Raw genomic sequence first — 10,260 nt, forward strand, 5'->3', positions numbered from 1 at the left:
GTTTTAGTGTCTCCATATTCTAAGAGCCATAGCTTTTTAATTTTTTGGGTGATTGTCTTAGGTAGGGTCTCACTTTTTGAGGGATGAGATGACGGTTTGATTAGTACTATTTTAGGGTGCATATGACTTTTTGATCGCTTGGTATTACACTTTTTGTGATATAAGGTGAAAGGTTTTTAATTTTTTTTATTTTTACGGTATTCACCTGAGGGGTTAGGTCATGTGATTTTTTTATACAGCAGGTTGTTATGGACGTGGCAATACCTAATATGTCAACTTTTTTTTATTTATTTAACCACTTGCCATCTGGGCCATTTGCCCCCTTCCTGACCAGGCCTAATTTTGCAAAACTGACATATCTCACTTTATGTCAGGGGTGGGCAATTATTTTTTCGATGGGGCCACATGAGAAACTGAAAATATTTTGGAGGGCCGGGCCAAAAGGCTAAACTCAATACTGCATAAAATCAATTGTATTTCTTTATAAAAAGCAGTAAATATCATTGTTGGACAACTGGTACGAGTACAATCCAGCCATTGTCCCCATGTGAATCCAGCCATTGTCCCCCTGTGAATCCAGCCATTGTCCCCCTGTGAATCCAGCCATTGTCCCCCTGTGAATCCAGCCATTGTCCCCCTGTGAATCCAGCCATTGTCCCCCTGTGAATCCAGCCATTGTCCCCCTGTGAATCCAGCCATTGTCCCCCTGTGAATCCAGCCATTGTCCCCCTGTGAATCCAGCCATTGTCCCCCTGTGAATCCAGCCATTGTCCCCCTGTGAATCCAGCCATTGTCCCCCTGTGAATCCAGCCATTGTCCCCTGTGAATCCAGCCATTGTCCCCCTGTGAATCCAGCCATTGTCCCCCTGTGAATCCAGCCATTGTCCCCCTGTGAATCCAGCCATTGTCCCCCTGTGAATCCAGCCATTGTCCCCCTGTGAATCCAGCCATTGTCCCCATGTGAATCCAGCCATTGTCCCCTGTGAATCCAGCCATTGTCCCCCTGTGAATCCAGCCATTGTCCCCCTGTGAATCCAGCCATTGTCCCCCTGTGAATCCAGCCATTGTCCCCCTGTGAATCCAGCCATTGTCCCCCTGTGAATCCAGCCATTGTCCCCCTGTGAATCCAGCCATTGTCCCCCTGTGAATCCAGCCATTGTCCCCCTGTGAATCCAGCCATTGTCCCCTGTGAATCCAGCAATTGTCCCCTGTGAATCCAGCCATTGTCCCCCTGTGAATCCAGCCATTGTCCCCCTGTGAATCCAGCCATTGTCCCCTGTGAATCCAGCCATTGTCCCCCTGTGAATCCAGCCATTGTCCCCCTGTGAATCCAGCCATTGTCCCCCTGTGAATCCAGCCATTGTCCCCCTGTGAATCCAGCCATTGTCCCCCTGTGAATCCAGCCATTGTCCCCCTGTGAATCCAGCCATTGTCCCCCTGTGAATCCAGCCATTGTCCCCCTGTGAATCCAGCAATTGTCCCACTGTGAATCCAGCCATTGTCCCCATGTGAATCCAGCCATTGTCCCCTGTGAATCCAGCCATTGTCCCCCTGTGAATCCAGCCATTGTCCAATGTGAATCCAGCCATTGTCCCCTGTGAATCCAGCCATTGTCCCCTGTGAATCCAGCCATTGTCCCCTTGTGTACAGAACACCCCCCCGGCCCCCCCATCATATACAGAACCCCCCCCCCCCCTTACAATAGTACACACCCCTCCCCCCCCCCTTGCCTTTAGAAACGTAATGCTCAGAGATGATCAGCCATGTGTTAGTCACACTGACTACACACAGCACAGGGGGAGGCGGCCGCAGCTTCATGCTTGTCGGCTCTGTGACTGTCAGTGTCAGACAGTCACAGCCGATACTATGAGAGCCGCGGGCGCTGCGCTGTTACAGAGAAGGGAATAATTGCGGCCGGCCGGGTCCCGGGTACGGCTCGCACGAGGCACCCCCCCCCTGCTGTGTCTTACCTAGACAGTACTGCCGCTGACGCTGCCTCCCTGCCACCGCGCCATGCCACACGCAGCACGCCGAGTCGGAAGTCCTCTTCATTCGCGGAGGAGGGGTATCGTTGCTTGGCACGCCTCTGGCTCCGCCCGGGGGCCGGATTAAAAGGTCCGCCGGGCCGTATACGGCCCGCGGGCCGTAGTTTGCCCAGGTCTGCTTTATGTGGTAATAACTTTGGAACGCCTTTGCTTATCCAAGTCATTCAGAGATTGTTTACTCGTGACACATTGTACTTCATGATAGTCATAAATTTGAGTCAAAATATTTCACCTTTATTTATGAAAAAATCCCAAATTTACCCAAAATTTTGAAAAATTCGCGATTTTCTAAATTTCAATTTCTCTGCTTTTAAAACAGAAAGTGATACCTCATAAAATATTTATTACTTAACATTCCCCATTTGTCTACTTTATGTTGGCATCATTTTGGAAATGTCATTTTATTTTTTTAGGATGTTAGAAGGCTTAGAAGTTTAGAAGCAATTCTTCAAATTTTTAAGAAAATTGCCAAAACCCACTTTTTAAGGACCAGTTCAGGTCTGAACTTCCCATTCTTACTTCCCATTCTGTAAGCACAAATCTACAATTAGAAAGAAAAATCTATTACTTCCCATTCCGTATCATTTTGAGAAACACCGACATGCCATTTCCCAATTGCGCTTCCAGATAATAGAACACGTATCACTACCCCGGAGAGGAGGAGACAGGTTTAAAATACTTAAAAAACGAGAGGCCTACTGGATTCATCGCCTGCAAACCCAGGAACCTAAGGGGTTAAATCGTGACTATGATTTGAACAGTTTCCTTTAAGATATAGTCTGTAGTTACCCTTTCAACATGTTCCCTTTTTCTTTCTTCCACAGAGAACTTGATGCATTCTAAAGTCTGTGTCAATTAGTGTCTGATCAGGGCGTAAGTTCACCATTTAGTATATAGTATTTAATATCCAATATTTTGTACCATCATAATAATGCTTTGTATGCTGCAGCACTGTAAAGCATGGTGTCCTGTGTATTTATGACCTCTGTACCTTCGCATTCATTGCAGTATGTAGCTTTTAGCATTTTACACCATTATAACAATGTGCAGCAAAATATAGCACTGTAAAGCATGGTGTTTAGCACTGTAAAGTATAATATAGCATTACGCAAGCTTACCATCCAGCATGGAGTATTTAATATTTATTATTATGTAACATTCAGTACCTACAATATAATGCTTAGCATGTTACAGCAGTGTAAAGCATGGTGCCTTGTAAATTTATGACACATTTTTTCCCTGCCCGTGTTTGCTAGACCACGTGTCTGTGGTCAGATGTATCATGGCACCGAGACTGTGTGCCAGAGATATATTCACTTGCCGCTGAACGTGGCCATATAGCTCTGGGATGCCCTTCTGGGAGAAATATTTCCTTTCGGGGACCTTCCATTGCAGTGTGCCAATGGCCACAAATTTTCTAAAGGACTCTGAGTCCACCAGTTTATATGGCAGTAGTTGGCAGGCTAGCAGTTCCGACAAGCCAGTGGTCAGCCGTTGGGCAAGAGGGTTATCCGGAGTCATCAACTTTTTACGCTCAAACATTTGGGCCACGGAAGCCAGCCTTCTGCCAGATGAACGCGACGACGGCTTGGTGGAAGGTGGAGTGGAGGACAAATGGGAGAAGAGAGGAGAAGAGGCAGGATGTGGAGCGCCGGGAGTGTGACTTTGTTGGTTCTGACGGCGTTGCTCCCACTGGGCTCAGTGATGTGAGGCCAGTTGCCTTCTTAAGGCGGTCGTCACTAGGTGAGTGTTGGGCTTACTGTCGTCAGACCGCTGGGCGACGGCCATTGCTACCTCCTCTTCCTCATCCGATGTCAAGAATGGCTGCGCATCGGTAAGGTCTGGGGATGGATGGGAAAATAATTCCTCTGACTCGAGTGGAGGGGCTATGGTGGTGGTGGATTTGGGGGTGCACACAGCAGAGAGTGAGGAGGGTGCAGATACAGAGGATGAGAAGGGTGCAGAGGCGGAAGGCTGAGTGAGCCACTCAACCAACTCTAGTGTGCCCTTTGAAGTAATCGCACGCTTCTTCTCCAACTTCCCACTTAGGCTCCGGCCTGGTGCACCGACCCCTACCACCCCTGCGGAATGGCCTGCCTCTTCCTCTGCCTGTCATTTTCAAACTGACCTTGTGCCCAAGTCCCTAGAAAAGATCAGTATTTGTGGAAGCAGGTATATCGCACCACTCAATCAGTATTTTGTTGAAGCAGGTATATCAAACCCCTTAATCAGTATTTTGTGGGAGCAGGTATATCGCAGCCCTCAATCAGTATTTTGTGGAAGCAGGTATATCAAACCCCTTAAAGGGCTTCTGTCACCCCACTAAAGTGATTTTTTTTTTTGGGGCTAGTTAAATTAGTTATATAGCGATATATGAAAATATAATTGTGTTACTTACATTGATCCAGCAGTTTATTCAAAAAACAAAGTTTTATCATATGCAAATTCGGTCTCTACCAGCAAGTAGGGCGTCTACTTGCTGGTAGCTGCTACAGAAATCCGCCCCCTCCTCTTGTTGATTGACAGGGCCAGCCGGGATCTCCTCCTCCGGCCAGCCCTGTCGGCATTTCAAAAATCGCGCGCCTGTGTGGATTCGGCGCAGGTGCTCTGAGATGAGGAGGCTCGTCTCCTCAGAACTCCCTCAGTGCGCCTGCGCCGATGACGTAACCGAAATAGAAGACGTCATCGGAGCAGGCGCACTGAGGGAGTTCTGAGGAGACGAGCCTCCTCATCTCAGAGCGCCTGCGCCGAATCCACACAGGCGCGCGATTTTTGAAATGCCGACAGGGCTGGCCGGAGGAGGAGATCCCGGCTGGCCCTGTCAATCAACAAGAGGAGGGGCGGATTTCTGCAGCAGCTACCAGCAAGTAGCCGCCCTACTTGCTGGTAGAGACCGAATTTGCATATGATAAAACTTCGTTTTTTGAATAAACTGCTGGATCAATGTAAGTAACACAATTATATTTTCATATATCGCTATATAACTAATTTAACTAGCCCCAAAAAAAAATATCACTTTAGTGGGGTGACAGAAGCCCTTTAATCAGTATTTTGTGGAAGCAGGCATATCAAACCCCTTAATCAGTATTTTGTGGAAGCAGGTATATCGTAGGCCTTAATCAATATTTGGTGGAAACAGGTATATCGAACCCCTTAATCAGTATTTTGTGGAAGCAGGTATCTCGCAGGCCTTAATCAATGTTTGGTGGAAACAGGTATATCAAACCCCTTAATCAGTATTTTGTGGAAGCAGTTATATCGCAGGCCTCGATGAATATTTGGTGGAAACAGGTATATCGAACCCCTTAATCGTGTGCACACCCTTAAACTAATACTTTGTTGAAGCACCTTTTGATTTTATTACAGCACTCAGTCTATCAGCATGGCACATTTTGACTTGGCAAGATTTGCCCATTCTTCTTGGAAAAAACACTCCAAATCTGTCAGATTGTGAGGGCATCTCCTGTGCACAGCCCTCTTCAGATCACCCCAAAGATTTTCAATCGGATTCAGGTCTGGACTCTGGCTGGGCCATTCTAAAACTTTAATCTTCTTCTGGTGAAGCCATTCCTTTGTTGATTTGGATTTATGCTTTGGGTCGTTGTCATGCTGAAAGATGAAGTTCCTCTTCATGTTCAGCTTTCTAGCAGAAGCCTGAAGGTTTTGTGTCAATATTGACTGGTATTTGGAACTGTTCATAATTCCCTCTAGCTTCAGTAAGGCCCCAGTTCCAGCTGAAGAAAAACAGCCCCAAAGCATGATCCTGCCACCACCATGCTTCACTGTGGGTATGGTGTTCTTTTGGTGATGTGCAGTGTGGTTTTTGCGCCAAACATATCTTTTGTTATTATGGCCAAAAAGTTTAACCTTGGTTTCATCAGACCATAACACCTTTTCCCACATGCTTTTGGGAGACTTCAGATGTGGTTTTGCAAAATGCAACCTGGCTTGGATGTTTTTCTTCGTAAGAAAAGGCTTTCGTCTTGTCACTCTACCCCATAGCCCAGACATATGAAAAATACGGGAGATTGTTGTCACATGTACCACACAGCCAGTACTTGCCAGATAGTCCTACAGCTCCTTTATTGTTGCTGTAGGCCTCTTGGTAGCCTCCCAGACCAGTTTTCTTCTCGTCTTTTCATCAATTTTGGAGGGACATCCAGTTCTTGGTAATGTAAACTGTTGTGCCATATTTTCTCCACTTGATGATGACTGTCTTCACTGTGTTCCATGGTATATCTAATGCCTTGGAAATTATTTTGTACCCTTCTCCTGACGGATACCTTTTAACAATGAGATCCCTCTGATGCTTTGGAAGCTCTCTGTGGACCATGGCTTTTGCTGTGGGATGCGACTAAGAAAATTTCAGGAAAGACCAACTAGAGCAGCTGAACTTTATTTGGGGTTAATAAGAGGCACTTTAAATGATGGCAGGTGTATGCTGACTCCTATTTAACATGATTTGAATGTGATTGCCTAATTCTGAACACAGCTACATCCCCACACTTATGCAACAACATTATTTAAGTTTTTTTTGTTTTCTTCCCTCCACCTAAAAGATTTCAGTTTGTTTTTCATTTTTTTACAGCACAGAAACCTGACATTTTAACAGGGGTGTGTAGACTTTTTATATCCACTGTATGATGAAGTGGGAAATTGAGAAATGGAATTAGAAAGACAAATGACACAATTCCAATATTGTTTTATTTTTATAATAGGCGTAAGGCAGCTCTCACCTTTTCCACGACACCCTCCGGTCACGGACACCGCGCCTGGACGCGAGAATGAACAAACGGTTTAAAAGGAAGGAGAAGTCCAGCTCAGATCAGGTGTGAATATGTGGCTTCTTTATTTCAGCGGTTATAAAAATTCCATACAGCAAGGTGCAACAAGTGACGCGTTTCAGACCTCTATATCATCAGGGTCCTTCTTCATGACAAACACAAAATACTGTGGGAGCATCCCCTGATAAATCCCTGTCCAATCACAGACTGATAGTAATCATATGAGAGAGGGAGGTATCAGGGGGAGGTCCCACATGTCCTCAATTAAAAAATACTAAATACATAGTATGGCTTGGTGATAAAAATCGTGGGAGGAAATAGTGCGTTCATAGATATTATCACATATATCTGAATAAATGTCCCAGTACAAATATAACATATATAACCAAACAGGAACTGAAAGGGACACAACAATAGATGAATGAATAGGCATACAGTGTAGAAAATTAAAATACACATGCTAGATAATAGCAATTTCAATATTGCAATATGAGGTCATGGCTCTTATTGAGACCTAATGGTTGACGGGATCCCAATTGAAAAATCCAAAAGGCCTCTCTATTCAGAAGTTTTCTTCTGTGGTCCCCCCCTCTAGGTGGTAAGAAAACCCTCTCTATGCCCTGCACTTTTAGACCAGATGTATCCCCTGCATGTAATACCGCAAAGTGGAGACTAGCAGCTGAGACGTTGCGGTTTTTGTAATGCGGTATGTCCGAGATGTGCTTACGTATCCTATTCTTCAAAGGGTTAATTGTGCAGCCTACATATTGTAGTGAGCATGTTTCACAGGTGATCGGGTATATCAGATATTTAGTATTGCAGTTGATATGTGATTGTATATTAAATATTTTGCCATCTGCTGTACACCTAAAAGTTTTGTCGCTGACCATATGTTCACAACAAATGCATTTGCGATGCCCGCATCTGAAGCTGCCTTTGGAGCTAAGCCATGTTGGTTGTCTGGGTTTTCCCTCTGTAAAAAAACTCGGACTGATTAAGTTGCCTACAGTAGGAGCTCTTCTAGCAGCGCATCTCATGCCATCAGATACCACATTTGCCCACTGCCCGTCATAATTTAAAACATGAAAATATTTCTTCATGATTTTACAGATCTCTAGGAATTCATGACTGTACTGTGTTACAAAGTGGGTAGTGTGTTTATTCTTATTAGGAGCGCTGGCAAAAGCCGGATCCGTACGAAGCCTTTGGAATACCAACTGGTTTCTATCCATATCAGACACAGATTTGATGGCTCGTTCTACGTTGCCGGGTGTGTATGCCCTGCGCAACAACCTGGTTCGTATTTCAGAGGCTTCCTTATTGTAGATATCAAGATCTGAACAATTACGGCGTGCCCGTATCAGCTCTCCCTTTGGAATATTCCAGATGGTATGGGGTGGATGGCATGAGCGTGCAAATAATGTAGTATTACCAGTTAGTTCTTTGCGGTAAGTAGATGTATTAACCCTACCAGCTGAGGAGTTGCCCCTCAGGCACAAATCCAAAAATTGAATTTCTATGGTGTCAAAATGAAAAATGAATTGAATTGGATCCAAGCAAGAATTGAAATAAGCAACCAGCTCTGGTATGGACGCCACATCATCCGACCATACCAAAAGCAGGTCATCGATGTAACGTCCATACCAGAGTAGGCGATCCACAAAAGGGGAGGTGTCGATGAGGATGAAGCAACCCTCCCACCATGCCATAAATATATTGGCAATGGAGGGAGAGAACTTGGCCCCCATCGACACCCCTTTTGTGGATCGCCTACTCTGGTTATTGATAGCATGCTAAGGCATGTAAGAGCATGTATTTCTGAGCGTGGCACTCATACTCTGCTGAATAGAGTTGTTTTGAACGATGATTTGAATATTTTGTTTCCATGTTAAATTGGCACACCTTTATGAACAAAACCTATAAAACTATAACATTTCATTTTCTCCTATTCCACCCCAATTATTTTGTACAGTTTTGCAGTCCAATATATGGAACATGTCCCATTAAAGGGGTTTACTGATGACCTGCCCACAGCCTCTACAAACAGCTGATTGGCGGGAGTCAGACCCCCACCGACCCATACTGATGACCTAACACACAGGATAGGGGATAAGTGTCTGATTGGCAAGGTTCTGACCGCCGGTGCCCCTACCAATGACGAGAAAGGGGGTCCATGCTTCCTAATTTCAATAAAGTGTTAGACACGCACGTGTTTCAAGATTGCCAACCAGAATTTAACTTTTTCTGGACAACTTATCCCAAAATCATGGACAGTCAAAAATTTTTTTTACATACAAACTGGAAAATCATAATGAATAATAAAGATTATAGGTAATACATGTCTATAGCTCAATATACTGAAAATGATGAGCATGTCTTCCAAAATAATCAAGTCAACTACCATTAGCCTAAAAAAAAAAATCACAGACACGCCTATGTTTTTTCACGCACACAGGAAAAAAAAGTCACCTATTTTTACAGACTGTCCAGAAATTTCTGGACGGTTGGCAACCCCGTCTATGTCCACCACTTCATCCATCTCTAAAGGGACTGCTGGACATAGTCCATTACACACTCTGCTACCTCTGGCAGCCTCATGGGTCTGAATGCAGACATCCCAACCTGCAAAAACTCCTTCAGGGAGGTTTCCTCTTTTTTTTTTTTTTCACAAACTTTTTATTACATTTTCCAGACATATGCAGTATCTGCACACTTTGCTCTATGGTGTGGAGGACTGGGCTCATTACCCTGCCCCAAATTATCATATTTATGTATATGATTAAAGCATCCAGGGGGTGTGAATTTAACACTGGGGTAAATAATATAATTAAAATGGAGGGTTAAATGTGTAAATGTATTTTCAAAAAAATACATCTCTCTCAATAGTTATATAGCTACTGAATGAGACAGAAGAAGGGATGCCTTTAACATATAGATCTCCTTGAGAAGCCAATTTGACCCTAAAGGGTTAATTCAACCTGTAATGTAAACTCTGTGTCCTGTCACTTCTCTTATCTCTCTGCTCTGCCATCAGTAAACCTTTCTTTCACATGTGGGTGTCAGGGAGCCGCTATCTAATAGAGGGAGACTCCCTGAACCTCCGGGAGACTTGAGATCCCTGTGAATGGAGCAGCAGCACTTACCGATGAACTCCACTACATTCAATCAGAGGACCATGGGCCCCATTTACTGATCAGAGGGGCCCCAGACATCCAGCCACTTATCCTCTATCCTGTGGATAGGGTATGAGGTGCCATAATGGGACAACCCCTTTAGAAAATAGATGTTTAAACATTATATCTGTGGAATAATATAAAGTTATTACTCATGGAATGTGGAAAATACTAAAATGTCATCAAAACTGTCTCGGTCATGAAGGGGTTAAAGGCTCCTGTGTGCATCTATTTCTAGACTTATTGCACCGGATACTG

The sequence above is a fragment of the Bufo bufo genome, chromosome 6, assembly GCF_905171765.1.
Source record: "Bufo bufo chromosome 6, aBufBuf1.1, whole genome shotgun sequence".
NCBI lineage: Eukaryota > Metazoa > Chordata > Amphibia > Anura > Bufonidae > Bufo > Bufo bufo.